Consider the following 19,150-nt stretch of genomic DNA (forward strand, 5'->3'; position numbering starts at 1 on the left):
TGTTTTCTGTCTCTGTCTCTCTTTCTGTCTCTCTCTGTGTATCACTCTGCCTCTCTCTGTCGCTGTCTGTCTCTCTCTGAATCTCTCTGTCTCTATCTCTCTCTTTGTCTCTCTCTGTATCTCTCTGTCTCTCTCTTTGCCTCTCTCTGTCTACCTCTCTATCTGTCTCTCTCTGTGTCTCTGTCTGTCTCTCTGTCTCTCTGTCTCTCTGTCTGTCTCTCTCTCTCTCTGTCTCTCTGTCTATCTGTCTCTATCTCTGACTCTCTCTGTCCCTCTATGTATCTCAGAATCTCTCTGTTTATCTCTCTGTCTCTATCTCTGTCTCTCTCTGTCTCTCTCTGTGTCTCTGTCTATCTCTGTCTCTCTCTGTGTCTTTCTCTGTCTTTTTATCTCTGTCTCTGTCTCTTTATGTCTCTCTCTGTCTCTCACTCTGTCTCTCTCTCTGTCTTCTCTGTTTCTAAATCTGTCTCTCTCTGTCTCTCTCTGTCTCTCTCTGTCTCTTTCTGTGTCTCTCACTGTCTCTCTCTGTTTCTCTCTGTCTCTCTCTGTCTCTCGCTGTCTCTATCTCTGTCTCTCTCTGTCTCTCTCTGTCTCTCTCATCTCTCTCTGTCTCTCTCTGTCTCTCTCTGTGTCTCTCTCTGTCTTCTCTGTCTCTCTCTCTGTCTCTCTCTGTCTCTCTCTGTGTCTCTCTCTGTCTCTCTCTCTCTGTCTCTCTCTGTCTCTCTCTTTGTCTCTCTCTGTCTACCTCTCTATCTCTCCCTGTGTCTCTCTCTGTGTCTCTCTATCACTCTCTCTGTCTCTCTCTCTGTCTCTCTCTGTCTCTATCTCTGTTTCTCTCTTTGTCTCTGTCTCTAACTGTCCGTCTCTCTGTCTCTCTCATTCACTCTCACTCTGTCTCTGTCTCTCTCTTTGTCTCTGTCTCTCTCTGTGTCTCTCTTGTGTATCTCTGTGTCTCTGTCTCTCACTCTGTCTCTCTCTCTGTCTTCTCTGTTTCTAAATCCGTCTCTCTCTGTCTCTCTCTGTCTCTCTCTGTCTCTTTCTGTGTCTCTCACTGTCTCTCTCTGTTTATCTCTGTCTCTCTCTGTCTCTATCTCTGTCTCTCTCTGTCTCTATCTCTGTCTCTCTCTGTCTCTATCTGTGTCTCTCTCTGTGTCTCTAAGTCTCTCTACCTGTCTCTGTCTCTCTCTTTCTCTCTGTCTCTCTCTCTATTTCTCTCTGTGTCTCTAGCTGTCTCTCTCTATCTCTCTCTCTGTCTCTTCCTGTCTCTCTCTGTCTCTCTCTCTTGTCTGTTTTACTGTCTCTATCTGTCTCTCTCTCTGTCTCTCTCTGTCTCTCTCTGTCTCTGTCTTTATCTCTGTCTCTCTCTGTTTCTCTCCGTCTCTCTCTGTGTCTCTCTCTGTCTTTCTCAGTCTATCTCACTCTGTCTCTGTCTCTCTCTGTCTCTCTCTTTGTCTCTGTAACTCTCTGTCTCTCTCTCTGTCTATCTCTCTCACTTTGTCTCTGTCTATCTCTGCCTCTCTCTCTGTCTCTCAGTCTCTTTCACTCTATCTCTGTCTCTCTCTGTCTCTCTCTTTGTCTCTGTCTCTCTCTCTGTCTCTCTCTGTGTCTCTTTCTGTCTCTCTCTATCTCTCTCTGTCTCTTTCTGTCTCTTTCTGTCTCTCTCCCTTTGTCTGTTTTCTGTCTCTGTCTCTCTTTCTGTCTCTCTCTGTGTATCACTCTGCCTCTCTCTGTCGCTGTCTGTCTCTCTCTGAATCTCTCTGTCTCTATCTCTCTCTTTGTCTCTCTCTGTATCTCTCTGTCTCTCTCTTTGCCTCTCTCTGTCTACCTCTCTATCTGTCTCTCTCTGTGTCTCTGTCTGTCTCTCTGTCTCTCTGTCTCTCTGTCTGTCTCTCTCTCTCTCTGTCTCTCTGTCTATCTGTCTCTATCTCTGACTCTCTCTGTCCCTCTATGTATCTCAGAATCTCTCTGTTTATCTCTCTGTCTCTATCTCTGTCTCTCTCTGTCTCTCTCTGTGTCTCTGTCTATCTCTGTCTCTCTCTGTGTCTTTCTCTGTCTTTTTATCTCTGTCTCTGTCTCTTTATGTCTCTCTCTGTCTCTCACTCTGTCTCTCTCTCTGTCTTCTCTGTTTCTAAATCTGTCTCTCTCTGTCTCTCTCTGTCTCTCTCTGTCTCTTTCTGTGTCTCTCACTGTCTCTCTCTGTTTCTCTCTGTCTCTCTCTGTCTCTCGCTGTCTCTATCTCTGTCTCTCTCTGTCTCTCTCTGTCTCTCTCATCTCTCTCTGTCTCTCTCTGTCTCTCTCTGTGTCTCTCTCTGTCTTCTCTGTCTCTCTCTCTGTCTCTCTCTGTCTCTCTCTGTGTCTCTCTCTGTCTCTCTCTCTCTGTCTCTCTCTGTCTCTCTCTTTGTCTCTCTCTGTCTACCTCTCTATCTCTCCCTGTGTCTCTCTCTGTGTCTCTCTATCACTCTCTCTGTCTCTCTCTCTGTCTCTCTCTGTCTCTATCTCTGTTTCTCTCTTTGTCTCTGTCTCTAACTGTCCGTCTCTCTGTCTCTCTCATTCACTCTCACTCTGTCTCTGTCTCTCTCTTTGTCTCTGTCTCTCTCTGTGTCTCTCTTGTGTATCTCTGTGTCTCTGTCTCTCACTCTGTCTCTCTCTCTGTCTTCTCTGTTTCTAAATCCGTCTCTCTCTGTCTCTCTCTGTCTCTCTCTGTCTCTTTCTGTGTCTCTCACTGTCTCTCTCTGTTTATCTCTGTCTCTCTCTGTCTCTATCTCTGTCTCTCTCTGTCTCTATCTCTGTCTCTCTCTGTCTCTCTCTGTCTCTATCTGTGTCTCTCTCTGTGTCTCTAAGTCTCTCTACCTGTCTCTGTCTCTCTCTTTCTCTCTGTCTCTCTCTCTCTATTTCTCTCTGTGTCTCTAGCTGTCTCTCTCTATCTCTCTCTCTGTCTCTTCCTGTCTCTCTCTGTCTCTCTCTCTTGTCTGTTTTACTGTCTCTATCTGTCTCTCTCTCTGTCTCTCTCTGTCTCTCTCTCTGTCTCTCTCTGTTTCTCTCTCTGTCTCTCACTCTCTCTGACTCTATCATTGTCTCTCTCTGTCTCTCTCTATCTCTCTGTGTCTCTCCCTGTCTCTGTCTGTATCTCTCTATCTCTCACTGTCTCTCTCTGTTTCTCACTCTGTCTCTCTCTGTCTCTTTCTCTGTGTCTATCTCTGTCTCTCACTGTCTCTCTCTGTCTCTCTCTTTGTCTCTGTCTCTCTCTCTGTCTCTCTCAGTGTCTCTAGGTGTCTCTCTCTATCTCTCTCTGTCTCTTCCTGTTTCTCTCTGTCTCTCTCTCTCTTGTTTGTTTTACTCTCTCTCTCTGTCTCTCTCTCTGTCTCTCTCTGTCTCTCTCTCTGTCTCTCTCTGTCTCTCTCTCTGTCTCTCTCTCTCATGTCTCTATCGTTGTCTCTCTCTCTCTATCTATCTCTCTGTGTCTCTCTCTGTCTCTGTCTGTATCTCTCTATCTCTCTCTGTCTCTCTCTGTCTCTCACTCTGTCTCTCTCTGTCTCTTTCTCTGTGTCTATCTCTGTCTCTCACTGTCTCTCTCTGTCTCTCTCTTTGTCTCTGTCTCTCTCTCTGTCTCTCTCTGTGTCTTTTATTGTCTCTCTCTATCTCACTCTCTGTCTCTTTCTGTCTCTCTCTGTCTCTCTCTTTGTCTCTTTTCTGTCTCTGTCTTTCTCTCTGTCTCTCTCTGTCTCTGTCACTCTCACTCTGTCTCTGTTTCTCCTTGTCTCTCTCTCTGTCTCTCTCTTTGTCTCTCTCTGTCTCTCTCTGTGTCTCTCTCTCTCTATTTCTCTTTCTTTCTCTTTCTGTCTCTCTCTCTCTCTCTGTGTCACTATTTCTGTCTCTCTCTGTCTCTCTCTGTCTCTCTGTGTCTTTCGCTGTGTCTCTCTCTGTCTCTCTCTGTCTCTCTGTGTCTTTCGCTGTGTCTCTCTCTGTCTCTCTCTGTCTCTCTCTGTCTCTCTCTGTCTCTATCTCTGTCTCTCTTTGTTTCTCTCGGTCTCTCTCTGTGTCTCTCTCTGTCTCTCTCTCTATCTTACTCTGTCTCTGTCTCTCTCTGTCTCTCTCTTTGTCTCTGTCTCTCTCTGTCTCTCTCTCTGTCTATCTCAGTCTCTCTCACTTTGTCTCTGTCTCTCTCTGCCTCTCTCTCTGTCTCTCAGTCTCTTTCACTCTATCTCTGTCTCTCTCTGTCTCTCTCTTTGTCTCTGTCTATCTCTCTGTCTCTCTCTGTGTCTCTTTCTGTCTCTCTCTATCTCTCTCTCTGTCTCTTTCTGTCTCTCTCTGTCTCTCTCTCTTTGTCTGTTTTCTGTCTCTATCTCTCTTTCTGTCTCTCTCTGTGTATCACTCTGCCTCTCTCTGTATCTGTCTGTCTCTCTCTGAATCTCTTCTCTGTCTTTCTTTTTGTCTCTCTCTGTATCTCTCTGTCTCTCTCTTTGTCTCTCTCTGTCTACCTCTCTCTGTGTCTCTCTCTGTGTCTCTGTCTGTCTCTCTGTCTGTCTCTCTCTGTCTCTCTGTCTCTCTCTGTCTCTATCTCTGACCCTCTCTGTCCCTCTATGTATCTCAGACTCTCTCTGTTTCTCTCTCTGTCTCTATCTCTGTCTCTCTCTGACTCTCTCTGTGTCTCTGTCTATCTCTGTCTCTCTCTGTGTCTTTCTCTGTCTCTCTATCTCTGTATCTGTCTCTTTATGTCTCTCTCTGTCTCTCACTCTGTCTCTCTCTCTGTCTTCTCTGTTTCTAAATCCGTCTCTCTCTGTCTTTCTCTGTCTCTCTCTGTCTCTTTCTGTGTCTCTCTCTGTCTCTCTCTGTTTCTCTTTGTCTCTCTCTGTCTCTCTCTCTGTCTCTCTCTGTCTCTATCTCTGTCTCTCTCTGTCTCTCTCTGTCTCTCTCTGTGTCTCTCTCTGTCTCTCTCAGTTTCTCTCACTCTGTCTCTGTCTCTCTCTTTCTCTCTGTCTCTCTCTCTGTCTCTCTCTGTGTCTATATCTGTCTCTCTCTATCTCTCTCTCTGTCTCTTCCTGTCTATCTCTGTCTCTCTCTCTTGTCTATTTTACTGTCTCTCTCTGTCGCTCTCTCTGTCTCTCTCTGTTCTCTCTGTCTCTCTCTCTGTCTCTATCTCTGTCTCTCTCTCTGTGTCTCTATCAGTCTCTCTCACTATGTCTCTGCCTCTCTCTGTCTCTCTCTGTGTCTCTGTCTCTCTCTGTCTCTCTCTGTGTCTTTCTCTGTCTCTATCTCTCACTCATCTCTTTCTGTCTCTCTCTGTCTCTCACTCTGTCTCTTTCACTGTCTTTCTCTGTTTCTAAATCCGTCTCTCTCTGTCTCTCTCTGTCTATCTCTGTGTCTCTCTGTGTCTCTCTCTGTCTCTATCTCTCTCTGTCTCTCTCTGTCTCTCTCTGTTTCTCTCTGTCTCTCTCTGTCTCTCTCTGTCTCTCTCTGTCTCTCTCTCTGATTCTCTTTATCTCTATCTCTGTCTCTCTCTGTCTCTCTCTGTTTCTATCTGTGTCTCTCTCTGTCTCGATCTGTATCTCTCTGTCTCTCTCTGTCTCTCTCTCTCTCTTTCTCTCTGTCTCTCTCTGTGTCTCTAGCTGTCTCTCTCTATCTCTCATTGTCTCTTTCTGTCTCTCTCTGTCTCTCTCTCTTTGTCTGTTTTACTGTTTCTCTCTGTCTCTCTCTCTGTCTCTCTCTGTGTATCTCTCTGTCTCTCTGTCTCTCTCTGTCTCCCTCCTTGTCTCTCTCTGTCTCTCTCTCTGTCTCTCTCTCTCTGTCTCTCTTTGTGTCTCTCTCTGTCTCTCTCTGTCTCTCTATCTGACTCTCTCTTTATCTCTCTCTGTCTCTCTCTCTGTCTCTCTCTGTCTCTCTCCTTGTCTCTCTCTGTCTCTCTCTCTGTCTCTCTCTCTCTCTCTGTGTCTATATCTTTGTCTCTCTCTGTCTCTCTCTGTCTCTCTCTGTCTCTCTCTGTGTCTCTCTCTGTCTCTCTCTGTATCTCTCTGTCTCTCTCTATCTCTCTGTGTCTCTCTCTTTCTCTCTGTCTGTCTCTATCTGTCTCTCTCACTCTGTCTCTGTCTCTGTCTCTGTCTCTGTCTCTCTCAGTCTCTCTCACTCTATCCTTGTCTCTCTCTGTCTCTCTCTTTGTCTCTGCCTCTCTGTCTCTCTCTCTGTCTCTCTCAGTCTCTCTCACTCTGTCTCTGTCTCTCTCTCTGTCTCTCTCATTCTCTCTCACTATGTCTCTGTCTCTCTCTGTCTCTCTCTTTTCTCTGTCCCTCTCTGTGTCTTTCTCTGTCTCTCTCTATCTCTCTCTCTGTCTCTTTCTGTCTCTCTCTGTCTTTCTCTCCTTGTCTGTTTCCTGTCTCTTTCTGTCTCTCTCTGTGTTTCTCTCTCTGTCTCTCTTTGTATCTCTCTGTCTCTCTCTTTGTATCTCTCTGTGTCTCACGCTATCTCTCTCTGTGTCTCTCTCTATCTCTCTCACTTTATCTCTCTCTGTCTCTCTCTCTTTGTCTCTGTCTATCTCTTTGTCTCTCTCTGTGTCTCTCTCTGTCTCTCTCTATCTCTCTCTCTGTCTCTTTCTGTCTCTCTCTGTCTCTCTTTGTGTCTCTCTCTGTCTCTCTCTGTATCTATCTGTCTCTCTCTGTCTCTCTCTGTGTCTCTCTCTTTCTCTCTGTCTGTCTCTATCTGTCTCTCTCACTCTGTCTCTGTCTCTCTCTCTGTCTCTCTCAGTCTCTCTCACTCTGTCCTTGTCTCTCTCTGTCTCTCTCTTTGTCTCTGCCTCTGTGTCTCTCTCTCTGTCTCTCTCAGTCTCTCTCACTCTGTCTCTGTCTCTCTCTCTGTCTCTCTCAGTCTCTCTCACTATGTCTCTGTCTCTCTCTGTCTCTCTCCTTTCTCTGTCCCCTTCTGTGTCTTTCTCTGTCTCTCTCTATCTCTCTCTCTCTGTCTCTTTCTGTCTCTCTCTGTCTTTCTCTCCTTGTCTGTTTCCTGTCTCTCTCTGTCTCTCTCTGTGTTTCTCTCTCTGTCTCTCTTTGTCTCTCTCTGTCTCTCTCTTTGTATCTCTCTGTGTCTCACGCTATCTCTCTCTGTGTCTCACTCTATCTCTCTCTGTCTCTCTCTGTCTCTATCTCTGTCTTTCTCTGTCTCTCTCTCTGTCTCTATCAGTCTCTCTCACTATGTCTCTGCCTCTCTCTGTCTCTCTCTGTGTCTCTGTCTCTCTCTGTCTCTCTCTGTGTCTTTCTCTGTCTCTCTATCTCTCACTCTGTCTCTTTCTGTCTCTCTCTGTCTCTCACTCTGTCTCTTTCTCTGTCTTTCTCTGTTTCTAAATCCGTCTCTCTCTGTCTCTCTCTGTGTCTCTCTGTGTCTCCCTCTGTCTCTCTCTATCTCTCTCTGTCTCTCTCTGTCTCTCTCTGTTTCTCTCTGTCTCTCTCTCTCTCTCTGTCTCTCTCTCTGATTCTCTTTATCTCTATCTCTGTCTCTCTCTGTCTCTCTCTGTTTCTATCTGTGTCTCTCTCTGTCTCGATCTGTATCTCTCTGTCTCTCTCTGTCTCTCTCTGTCTCTCTCTCTCTCTTTCTCTCTGTCTCTCTCTGTGTCTCTCTCTGATTCTCTTTATCTCTATCTCTGTTTCTCTCTGTCACTCTCTGTTTCTATCTGTGTCTCTCTCTGTCTCGATCTGTATCTCTCTGTCTCTCTCTGTCTCTCTCTGTCTCTCTCTCTCTCTTTCTCTCTGTCTCTCTCTGTGTCTCTAGCTGTCTCTCTCTATCTCTCTCTGTCTCTTTCTGTCTCTCTCTGTCTCTCTCTTTTGTCTGTTTTACTGTTTCTCTCTGTCTCTCTCTCTGTCTCTCTCTCTGTATCTCTCTGTCTCTCTGTCTCTCTCTGTCTCCCTCCTTGTTGTTCTCTGTCTCTCTCTCTGTCTCTCTCTCTATCTGTCTCTCTTTCTGTCTCTCTCTGTCTCTCTCTGTCTCTCTATCTGACTCTCTCTTTGTCTCTCTCTGTCTCTCTCTCTGTCTCTCTCTGTCTCTCTCCATGTCTCTCTATGTCTCTCTCTCTGTCTCTCTCTCTCTCTGTCTATATCTTTGTCTCTCTCTGTCTCTCTCTGTCTCTCTCTGTCTCTCTCTGTCTCTCTCTGTGTCTCTCTCTGTCTCTCTCTGTATCTCTCATTCTCTCTCTGTCTCTCTCTGTCTCTCTCTGTCTCTCTCTGTCTCTATCTCTGTCTCTCTCTGTCTCTCGCTGTGTCTCTCTGTCTATCTAAGTCTATCTCAGTCTGTCTCTGTCTCTCTCTTTCTCGCTCTTTGTCTCTGTCTCTCTCTGTCTCTCTCTGTCTCTATCTCTGTCTCTCTCTGTCTCTGTCTCTATCAGTCTCTCTCACTATGTCTGTATCTCTCTATATCTCTCTTTGTCTCTGTATCTCTCTCTGTCTCTCTCTGTGTCTCTGTCTCTCTCTGTCTCTCTCTGTGACTTTCTCTGTCTCTCTATCACGCTCTCTGTCTCTTTCTGTCTCTCTCTGTCTCTCTCTCTTTGTCTCTTTTCTGTCTCTCTCTGTCTCTCTCTCTGTCTCACTCTGTATCTCTCTGTCTCTCTCTGTCTCTCACTCTGTCTCTATCACAGTCTTTCTCTGTTTCTAAATCCATCTCTCTCTGTCTCTCTCTGTCTCTCTCTGTCTCTCTCTGTGTCTCTCACTGTCTCTCTCTGTAAGTCTCTGTCTATCTCTGTCTCTCTCTGTCTCTCTCTCTGTCTCTCTCTCTGTCTCTCTCTGTCTCTCTCTGTGTCTCTCTCTGTCTCTATCTGTGTCTCTCTCTGTCTATCTCAGTCTCTCTCACTCTGTCTCTGTCTCTCTCTTTCTCTCTGTCTCTCTCGCTGTCTCTCTCTGTGTCTCTAGCTGTCTCTCTCTATCTCTCTCTGTCTCTTTATGTCTCTCTCTGTCTCTCTCTCTTTGTATGTTTTGTGTCTCTCTGTCTCTGTCTCTGTCTCTCTCTCTGTCTCTCTGTCTCTGTCTCTATCATTGTCTCTCTCTGTCTATCTCTATCTCTCTGTGTCTCTCTCTGTCTCTGGTTGTATCTCTCTATCTCTCTCTGTCTCTCTCTGTCTCTCACTCTGTCTCTCTCTGTCTCTTTCTCTGTGTCTATCTCTGTCTCTCACTGTCTCTCTCTGTCTCTCTCTTTGTCTCTGTCTCTCTCTGTCTCTCTCTGTGTCTTTTTTGTCTCTCTCTATCTCACTCTCTGTCTCTTTCTGTCTCTCTCTGTCTATCTCTTTGTCTCTTTTCTGTCTCTGTCTGTCTCTCTGTCTCTCTCTGTCTCTCTCTGTCTCTCTCACTCTGTCTCTGTTTCTCCTTGTCTCTCCCTCTGTCTCTCTCTTTGTCTCTCTCTGTCTCTCGTTGTGTCTCTCTCTCTGTCGATCTCTGTCTCTCTCTTTGTCTCTCTCTGTGTCTCTATTTCTGTCTCTCTCTGTCTCTCTCTGTCTCTCTGTGTCTTTCGCTGTGTCTCTCTCTGTCTCTCTCTGTCTCTCTCTCTGTCTCTCTCTGTCTTTATCTCTGTCTCTCTCTGTTTCTCTCCGTCTCTCTCTGTGTCTCTCTCTGTCTTTCTCAGTCTATCTCACTCTGTCTCTGTCTCTCTCTGTCTCTCTCTTTGTCTCTGTAACTCTCTGTCTCTCTCTCTGTCTATCTCTCTCTCTCTCACTTTGTCTCTTTCTATCTCTGCCTCTCTCTCTGTCTCTCAGTCTCTTTCACTCTATCTCTGTCTCTCTCTGTCTCTCTCTTTGTCTCTGTCTCTCTCTCTGTCTCTCTCTGTGTCTCTTTCTGTCTCTCTCTATCTCTCTCTGTCTCTTTCTGTCTCTTTCTGTCTCTCTCCCTTTGTCTGTTTTCTGTCTCTGTCTCTCTTTCTGTCTCTCTCTGTGTATCACTCTGCCTCTCTCTGTCGCTGTCTGTCTCTCTCTGAATCTCTCTGTCTCTATCTCTCTCTTTGTCTCTCTCTGTATCTCTCTGTCTCTCTCTTTGCCTCTCTCTGTCTACCTCTCTATCTGTCTCTCTCTGTGTCTCTGTCTGTCTCTCTGTCTCTCTGTCTCTCTGTCTGTCTCTCTCTCTCTCTGTCTCTCTGTCTATCTGTCTCTATCTCTGACTCTCTCTGTCCCTCTATGTATCTCAGAATCTCTCGGTTTATCTCTCTGTCTCTATCTCTGTCTCTCTCTGTCTCTCACTGTCTCTCTCTGTTTCTCTCTGTATCTCTCTCTGTCTCTCTCAAGTTATCTCACTCTGTCTCTGTCTCTCTCTGTCTCTCTCTTTGTCTCTGTCTCTCTCTGTCTCTCTCTCTGTCTCTCTCTGTCTCTTTCTTTGTCTCTGTCTCTCTCTCTGTCTCTCTCTGTGTCTCACTGTGTATCTCTCTATCTCTGTCTGTCTCTCTCTGTCTCTCTCTGTATCTCACTGTCTATCTCTGTCTCTGTGTGTCTCTCTCTCTGTCTCTCTCTTTGCCTGTCTCTTTCTCTCTCTCTGTTTCTCTCTCTCTCAGTCTCTATCTCTGTCTCTCTCTTTCCCTCTATGTATCTCTCTGTCTCTATCTCTGTCTCTGTCTCACTGTCTCTCTCTGTATCTCTCTCTTTCTCTCTCAAGCTATCTCACTCTGTCTCTGTCTCTCTCTGTCTCTCTCTTTGTCTCTGTCTCTCTCTGTCTCTCTCTCTGTCTATCTCAGTCTGTCTCACTTTGTCTCTATCTCTCTCTGTCTCTCTCTGTCCCTCTCTGTCTCTCTCTGTCTCTATCTCTGTCTCTCTCTGTCTCTCTCTGTATCTCTCTATATGTCTCTTTCTGTCTCTCTCTCTTTGTCGGTTTCTGTCTCTCTCTGTCTCTCTCTGTCTCTCTCTGTATCTCACTGTCTCTCTCTGTTTCTGTGTGTCTCTCTCTGTCTCTCTCTTTGTCTGTCTCTGTCTCTCTCTCTCTCAGTCTATGTCTGTCTCTCTCTTTCCCTCTATGTCTCTCTCTGTCTCTATCTCTGTCTCTCTCTGTCTCTCTCTGTCTCTCTCTGTATCTCTCTCTGTCTCTCTCAAGTTATCTCACTCTGTCTCTGTCTCTCTCTGTCTCTCTCTTTGTCTGTCTCTCTCTGTCTCTCTCTCTGTCTCTCTCTGTCTCTCTCTTTGTCTCTGTCTCTCTCTCTGTCTCTCTCTGTGTCTCACTCTGTATCTCTCTATCTCTCTCTGTCTCTCTCTGTCTCTCTCTGTATCTCACTGTCTCTCTCTGTCTCTGTGTGTCTCTCTCTCTGTCTCTCTCTTTGTCTGTCTCTGTCTCTCTCTCTGTTTCTCTCTCTCTCAGTCTCTATCTCTGTCTTTCTCTTCCCTCTATGTCTCTCTCTGTCTCTATCTCTGTCTCTGTCTCTCTCTGTCTCTCTCTGTATCTCTCTCTGTCTCTCTCAAGCTATCTCACTCTGTCTCTGTCTCTCTCTGTCTCTCTCTTTGTCTCTGTCTCTCTCTGTCTCTCTCTCTGTCTATCTCAGTCTCTCTCACTTTGTCTCTATCTCTCTCTGTCTCTCTCTCTGTCTCTCTCTGTCTCTCTCACTCTGTCTCTGTCTCTCTCTGTCTCTCTCTTTGTCTCTGTCTCTCTCTCTGTCTCTCTCTGTGTCTCAATCTGTCTCTCTCTCTATCTCTCTCTTTGTCTCTCTCTGTCTCTCTCTATATCTCACTGTCTCTCTCTGTCTTTGTGTGTCTCTCTCTGTCTCTCTCTTTGTCTGTCTCTGTCTCTCTCTCTCTGTCTCTCTCTCTCTGTCTCTATCTCTGTCTCTCTCTGTCCCTCTCTGTCTCTCTCTGTCTCTATCTCTGTCTCTCTCTGTCTCTCTCTGTCTCTCTCTGTATCTCTCTATCTGTCTCTTTCAGTCTCTCTCTCTTTGTCGGTTTCTGTCTCTATCTCACTCTCTGTCTCTTTCTGTCTCTCTCTGTCTCTCTCTATATCTCACTGTCTCTCTTTGTCTTTGTGTGTCTCTCTGTCTCTCTCTTTGTCTGTCTCTGTCTCTCTCTCTCTGTCTCTCTCTCTCTGTCTCTATCTCTGTCTCTCTCTGTCCCTCTCTGTCTCTCTCTGTCTCTATCTTTGTCTCTCTCTGTCTCTCTCTGTCTCTCTCTGTATCTCTCTATCTGTCTCTTTCAGACTCTCTCTCTTTGTCGGTTTCTGTCTCTCTCTATCTCACTCTCTGTCTCTTTCTGTCCCTCTCTGTCTCTCTCTGTCTCTATCTCTCTCTGTCTCTCTCTGTCTCTCTCCGTATCTCTCTATCTGTCTCTTTCTTTCTCTCTCTCTTTGTCGGTTTCTGTCTGTCTCTGTCTCTCTCCTTCCCTCTGTATCTCACTGTCTCTCTCTGTCTCTTTGTGTCTCTCTCTCTGTCTCTCTCTTTGTCTGTCTCTGTCTCTCTCTCTGTCTCTCTCTCTCTCAGTCTCTATCTCTGTCTCTCTCTTTCCCTCTATGTCTCTCTCTGTCTCTATCTCTGTCTCTCTCTGTCTCTCTCTGTATCTCTCTCTGACTCTCTCAAGCTATCTCACTTTGTCTCTGTCTCTCTCTGTCTCTCTCTTTGTCTCTGTCTCTCTCTGTCTCTCTCTCTGTCTATCTCAGTCTCTCTCACTTTGTCTCTATCTCTCTCTGTCTCTCTCTGTGTCTCACTCTGTCTCTCTCTCTATCTCTCTCTTTCTCTCTCTGTCTCTCTCTATATCTCACTGTCTCTCTCTGTCTTTGTGTGTCTCTCTCTCTGTCTCTCTCTTTGTCTGTCCCTGTCTCTCTCTCTCTGTCTCTCTCTCTCTCTGTCTCTATCTCTGTCTCTCTCTGTCCCTCTCTGTTTCTCTCTGTCTCTATCTCTGTCTCTCTCTGTCTCTCTCTGTCTCTCTCTGTATCTCTCTCTGTCTCTCTCAAGCTATCTCTCTCTGTCTCTGTCTCTCTCTGTCTCTCTCTTTGTCTCTGTCTCTCTCTGTCTCTCTCTCTGTCTATCTCAGTCTCTCTCACTTTGTCTCTGTCTCTCTCTGTCTCTCTCACTCTGTCTCTGTCTCTCTCTGTCTCTCTCTTTGTCTCTGTCTCTCTCTGTCTCTCTCTCTGTCTATCTCAGTCTCTCTCACTTTGTCTCTGTCTCTCTCTGTCCCTCTCTCTGTCTCTCTCAGTCTCTCTCACTCTGTTGTGTCTCACTCTGTCTCTCTCTTTGTCTCTGTCTCTCTCTCTGTCTCTCTCTGTCTCACTCTGTCCCTGTCTCTATATCTGTCTCTCTCTGTCTCTCTCTGTCTCTCTCTGTCTCTTGTTGTGTCTTTCTTTGTCTCTCTCTATCTCTCTGTCTCTTTCTGTCTCTCTCTGTCTCTCTCTCTTTGTCTGTTTTCTTTCTGTCTCTTTCTCTCTCTCTCTGTCTCTCTCTGTATCTCTCTGTCTCTCTCTGTCTTCTCTGTGTCTCTATCTCCGTATCTCTCTGTCTCACTCTGTCTCTCTCTGTGTCTCTCTTTGTCTCTCTCAGTCTCTCTCACTCTGTCTCTGTTTCTCTCTGTCTCTCTGTCTCTCTCATTCTCTCTCACTCTTTCTCTGTCTCTCTCTTTGTCTCTGTCTTTTGTCTCTTACTCTCTGTGTCTCTCTCTGTCTCTCTCTATCTCTCTATCTGTCTCTTTCTGTCTCTCTCTCTTTGTCGGTTTCTTTCTCTCTCTGTCTCTCTCTGTCTGTCTCTCTGTATCTCTCTGTCTCTCTCTGTCTCTCTCTGTGTCTCTATCTCTGTATCTCTCTGTCTCACTCTGTCTCTCTCTGTGTCTCTCTTTGTCTCTCTCAGTCTCTCTCACTCTGTCTCTGTTTCTCTCTGTCTCTCTCTCTGTCTCTCTCATTCTCTCTCACTCTTTCTCTGTCTCTCTCTTTGTCTCTGTCTTTTGTCTCTTACTCTCTGTGTCTCTCTCTGTCTCTCTCTATCTCTCTATCTGTCTCTTTCTGTCTCTCTCTCTTTGTCGGTTTCTTTCTCTCTCTGTCTCTCTCTGTCTCTCTCTGTATCTCACTGTCTCTCTCTGTCTCTGTGTTTCTCTCTCTGTCTCCCTCTCTCTATCTCTCTCTTTGTCTGTCTCTGTCTCTCTCTCTGTCTCTCTCTCTGTGTCGCTCTCTGTCTCTCTCTCTGTCTCTCTCTCTCTGTCTCTCTCTGTCTCTCTCTGTCTCTCTCTGTCTCTATCTCTGTCTCTCTCTGTCTCTCTTGTGTCTCTCTCTCTGTCTCACTCAGTCTATCTCACTCTGTCTCTGTCTCTCTCTGTCTCTCTCTCTGTCTCTCTCAGTCTCTCTCACTTTGTCTCTGTCTCTCTCTGTCTCTCTCTGTCTCTCTCTGTCTCAATCTCTGTCTCTCTCTGTCGCTCTCTGTGTCTCTCTCTGTCTCTCTCAGTCTATCTCACTCTGTCTCTGTCTCTCTCTTTGTCTTTGTCTCTCTCTGTCTGTTTCTGTCTCTCTCTGTCTCTCTCTCTTTGTCTCTTTCTGTCTCTCTGTCTCTCTCTGTCGCTCTCTGTGTCTCTCTCTGTCTCTCTCAGTCTATCTCACTTTGTCTCTGTCTCTCTCTCTGTCTCTCTCTGTGTCTCACTCTGTCTCTCTCTATCTCTCTCTCTGTCTCTCTCTGTATCTCTCTGTCTCTCTCTGACTCTCTCTGTCTCTCTCTCTCTGTCTCTCTCTGTCTTATCTCTGTCTCTCTCTGTCTCTCTCTGTGTCTCTCTCTTTCTCTCTCTATCTCTCTCTCTGTCTCTTTCTGCCTCTCTCTGTCTCTCTCTGTGTTTCTCTCTGTCTCTCTCTCTATCTCTCTGTCTCTCTCTGTCTCTCTCTCTGTCTCTCTCTGTCTCTTTCTATCTCACTCTCTGTCTCTTTCTGTCTCTCTCTGTCTCTCTCTTTGTCTCATTTCTATCTCTCTCTGTCTCTCTCTGTGTCTCTCTCTGTATCTCTCTGTCTCTCTCTGTCTCTATCTCTGTCTCTCTCTGTCTCTCTCTGTCTCTCTCTGTATCTCTCTATCTGTCTCTTTCTGCCTCTCTCTCTTTGTCGGTTTCTGTCTCTCTCTATCTCACTCTCTGTCTCTTTCTGTCTCTCTCTGTCTCTCTCTTTGTCTCATTTCTGTCTCTCTCTGTCTCTCTCTCTGTCTCTCTGTATCTCTCTGTCTCTCTCTGTCTCTCTCTGTCCCTCTCTGTCTCTCTCTGTATCTCTCTCTGTCTCTCTCTGTCTCTCTCTGTCTCTCTCTGTATCTCTCTATCTGTCTCTTTCTGTCTCTCTCTGTCTCTCTCTTTGTCTCATTTCTGTCTCTCTCTGTCTCTCTCTCTGTCTCTCTCTGTATCTCTCTGTCTCTCTCTGTCTCTCTGTCCCTCTCTGTCTCTCTCTGTCTCTATCTCTGTCTCTCTCTGTCTCTCTCTGTCTCTCTCTGTATCTCTCTATCTGTCTCTTTCTGCCTCTCTCTCTTTGTCGGTTTCTGTCTCTCTCTGTCTCTCTCTGTATCTCACTGTCTCTCTCTGTCTCTGTGTGTCTCTCTCTCTGTCTCTCTCTATGTCTGTCTCTGTCTATCTCTCTGTCTCTCTCTCTCTCTCAGTCTCTATCTCTGTCTCTCTCTTTCCCTCTATTTCTCTCTCTGTCTCTATCTCTGTCTCTCTCTGTCTCTCTCTGTATCTCTCTCTGTCCCTCTCAAGCTATCTCACTCTGTCTCTGTCTCTCACTGTCTCTCTCTTTGTCTCTGTCTCTCTCTGTCTCTCTCTCTGTCTATCTCAGTCTCTCTCACTTTGTTTCTATCTCTCTCTGTCTCTCTCTGTCTCTCTCTGTCTCTCTTTTTGTCTCTGTCTCTCTCTGTCTCTCTCTGTCTCACTCTGTCCCTGTCTCTATATCTGTCTCTCTCTGTCTCTCTCTGTCTCTCTCTGTCTCTTGTTGTGTCTTTCTTTGTCTCTCTCTATCTCTCTGTCTCTTTCTGTCTCTCTCTGTCTCTCTCTCTTTGTCTGTTTTCTTTCTGTCTCTTTCTCTCTCTCTCTGTCTCTCTCTGTATCTCTCTGTCTCTCTCTGTCTCTCTCTGTGTCTCTATCTCCGTATCTCTCTGTCTCACTCTGTCTCTCTCTGTGTCTCTCTTTGTCTCTCTCAGTCTCTCTCACTCTGTCTCTGTTTCTCTCTGTCTCTCTCTCTGTCTCTCTCATTCTCTCTCACTCTTTCTCTGTCTCTCTCTTTGTCTCTGTCTTTTGTCTCTTACTCTCTGTGTCTCTCTCTGTCTCTCTCTATCTCTCTATCTGTCTCTTTCTGTCTCTCTCTCTTTGTCGGTTTCTTTCTCTCTCTGTCTCTCTCTGTCTCTCTCTGTATCTCACTGTCTCTCTCTGTCTCTGTGTTTCTCTCTCTGTCTCCCTCTCTCTATCTCTCTCTTTGTCTGTCTCTGTCTCTCTCTCTGTCTCTCTCTCTGTGTCGCTCTCTGTCTCTCTCTCTGTCTCTCTCTCTCTGTCTCTCTCTGTCTCTCTCTGTCTCTCTCTGTCTCTCTCTGTCTCTATCTCTGTCTCTCTCTGTCTCTCTTGTGTCTCTCTCTCTGTCTCACTCAGTCTATCTCACTCTGTCTCTGTCTCTCTCTGTCTCTCTCTCTGTCTCTCTCAGTCTCTCTCACTTTGTCTCTGTCTCTCTCTGTCTCTCTCTGTCTCTCTCTGTCTCAATCTCTGTCTCTCTCTGTCGCTCTCTGTGTCTCTCTCTGTCTCTCTCAGTCTATCTCACTCTGTCTCTGTCTCTCTCTTTGTCTTTGTCTCTCTCTGTCTGTTTCTGTCTCTCTCTGTCTCTCTCTCTTTGTCTCTTTCTGTCTCTCTGTCTCTCTCTGTCGCTCTCTGTGTCTCTCTCTGTCTCTCTCAGTCTATCTCACTTTGTCTCTGTCTCTCTCTCTGTCTCTCTCTGTGTCTCACTCTGTCTCTCTCTATCTCTCTCTCTGTCTCTCTCTGTATCTCTCTGTCTCTCTCTGACTCTCTCTGTCTCTCTCTCTCTGTCTCTCTCTATCTTATCTCTGTCTCTCTCTGTCTCTCTCTGTGTCTCTCTCTTTCTCTCTCTATCTCTCTCTCTGTCTCTTTCTGTCTCTCTCTGTCTCTCTCTGTGTTTCTCTCTGTCTCTCTCTCTATCTCTCTGTCTCTCTCTGTCTCTCTCTGTCTCTCTCTCTGTCTCTCTCTGTCTCTTTCTATCTCACTCTCTGTCTCTTTCTGTCTCTATCTGTCTCTCTCTTTGTCTCATTTCTATCTCTCTCTGTCTCTCTCTGTGTCTCTCTCTGTATCTCTCTGTCTCTCTCTGTCTCTATCTCTGTCTCTCTCTGTCTCTCTCTGTCTCTCTCTGTATCTCTCTATCTGTCTCTTTCTGCCTCTCTCTCTTTGTCGGTTTCTGTCTCTCTCTATCTCACTCTCTGTCTCTTTCTGTCTCTCTCTGTCTCTCTCTTTGTCTCATTTCTGTCTCTCTCTGTCTCTCTCTCTGTCTCTCTGTATCTCTCTGTCTCTCTCTGTCTCTCTCTGTCCCTCTCTGTCTCTCTCTGTATCTCTCTCTGTCTCTCTCTGTCTCTCTCTGTCTCTCTCTGTATCTCTCTATCTGTCTCTTTCTGTCTCTCTCTGTCTCTCTCTTTGTCTCATTTCTGTCTCTCTCTGTCTCTCTCTCTGTCTCTCTCTGTATCTCTCTGTCTCTCTCTGTCTCTCTGTCCCTCTCTGTCTCTCTCTGTCTCTATCTCTGTCTCTCTCTGTCTCTCTCTGTCTCTCTCTGTATCTCTCTATCTGTCTCTTTCTGCCTCTCTCTCTTTGTCGGTTTCTGTCTCTCTCTGTCTCTCTCTGTATCTCACTGTCTCTCTCTGTCTCTGTGTGTCTCTCTCTCTGTCTCTCTCTATGTCTGTCTCTGTCTATCTCTCTGTCTCTCTCTCTCTCAGTCTCTATCTCTGTCTCTCTCTTTCCCTCTATTTCTCTCTCTGTCTCTATCTCTGTCTCTCTCTGTCTCTCTCTGTATCTCTCTCTGTCCCTCTCAAGCTATCTCACTCTGTCTCTGTCTCTCACTGTCTCTCTCTTTGTCTCTGTCTCTCTCTGTCTCTCTCTCTGTCTATCTCAGTCTCTCTCACTTTGTTTCTATCTCTCTCTGTCTCTCTCTGTCTCTCTCTGTCTCTCTTTTTGTCTCTGTCTCTCTCTCTGTCTCTCTCTGTCTCACTCTGTCCCTGTCTCTATATCTGTCTCTCTCTGTCTCTCTCTGTCTCTTGTTGTGTCTTTCTTTGTCTCTCTCTATCTCTCTGTCTCTTTCTGTCTCTCTCTGTCTCTCTCTCTTTGTCTGTTTTCTTTCTGTCTCTTTCTCTCTCTCTCTGTCTCTCTCTGTATCTCTCTGTCTCTCTCTGTCTCTCTCTGTGTCTCTATCTCCGTATCTCTCTGTCTCACTCTGTCTCTCTCTGTGTCTCTCTTTGTCTCTCTCAGTCTCTCTCACTCTGTCTCTGTTTCTCTCTGTCTCTCTCTCTGTCTCTCTCATTCTCTCTCACTCTTTCTCTGTCTCTCTCTTTGTCTCTGTCTTTTGTCTCTTACTCTCTGTGTCTCTCTCTGTCTCTCTCTATCTCTCTATCTGTCTCTTTCTGTCTCTCTCTCTTTGTCGGTTTCTTTCTCTCTCTGTCTCTCTCTGTCTCTCTCTGTATCTCACTGTCTCTCTCTGTCTCTGTGTTTCTCTCTCTGTCTCCCTCTCTCTATCTCTCTCTTTGTCTGTCTCTGTCTCTCTCTCTGTCTCTCTCTCTGTGTCGCTCTCTGTCTCTCTCTCTGTCTCTCTCTCTGTCTCTCTCTGTCTCTCTCTGTCTCTCTCTGTCTCTATCTCTGTCTCTCTCTGTCTCTCTTGTGTCTCTCTCTCTGTCTCACTCAGTCTATCTCACTCTGTCTCTGTCTCTCTCTGTCTCTCTCTCTGTCTCTCTCAGTCTCTCTCACTTTGTCTCTGTCTCTCTCTGTCTCTCTCTGTCTCTCTCTGTCTCAATCTCTGTCTCTCTCTGTCGCTCTCTGTGTCTCTCTCTGTCTCTCTCAGTCTATCTCACTCTGTCTCTGTCTCTCTCTTTGTCTTTGTCTCTCTCTGTCTCTCTCTCTTTGTCTCTTTCTGTCTCTCTGTCTCTCTCTGTCGCTCTCTGTGTCTCTCTCTGTCTCTCTCAGTCTATCTCACTTTGTCTCTGTCTCTCTCTCTGTCTCTCTCTGTGTCTCACTCTGTCTCTCTCTATCTCTCTC

Source organism: Mus caroli, unplaced genomic scaffold (genome assembly GCF_978045245.1).
Source record: "Mus caroli unplaced genomic scaffold, Mus_caroli_1 scaffold_21, whole genome shotgun sequence".
Classification (NCBI taxonomy): domain Eukaryota; kingdom Metazoa; phylum Chordata; class Mammalia; order Rodentia; family Muridae; genus Mus; species Mus caroli.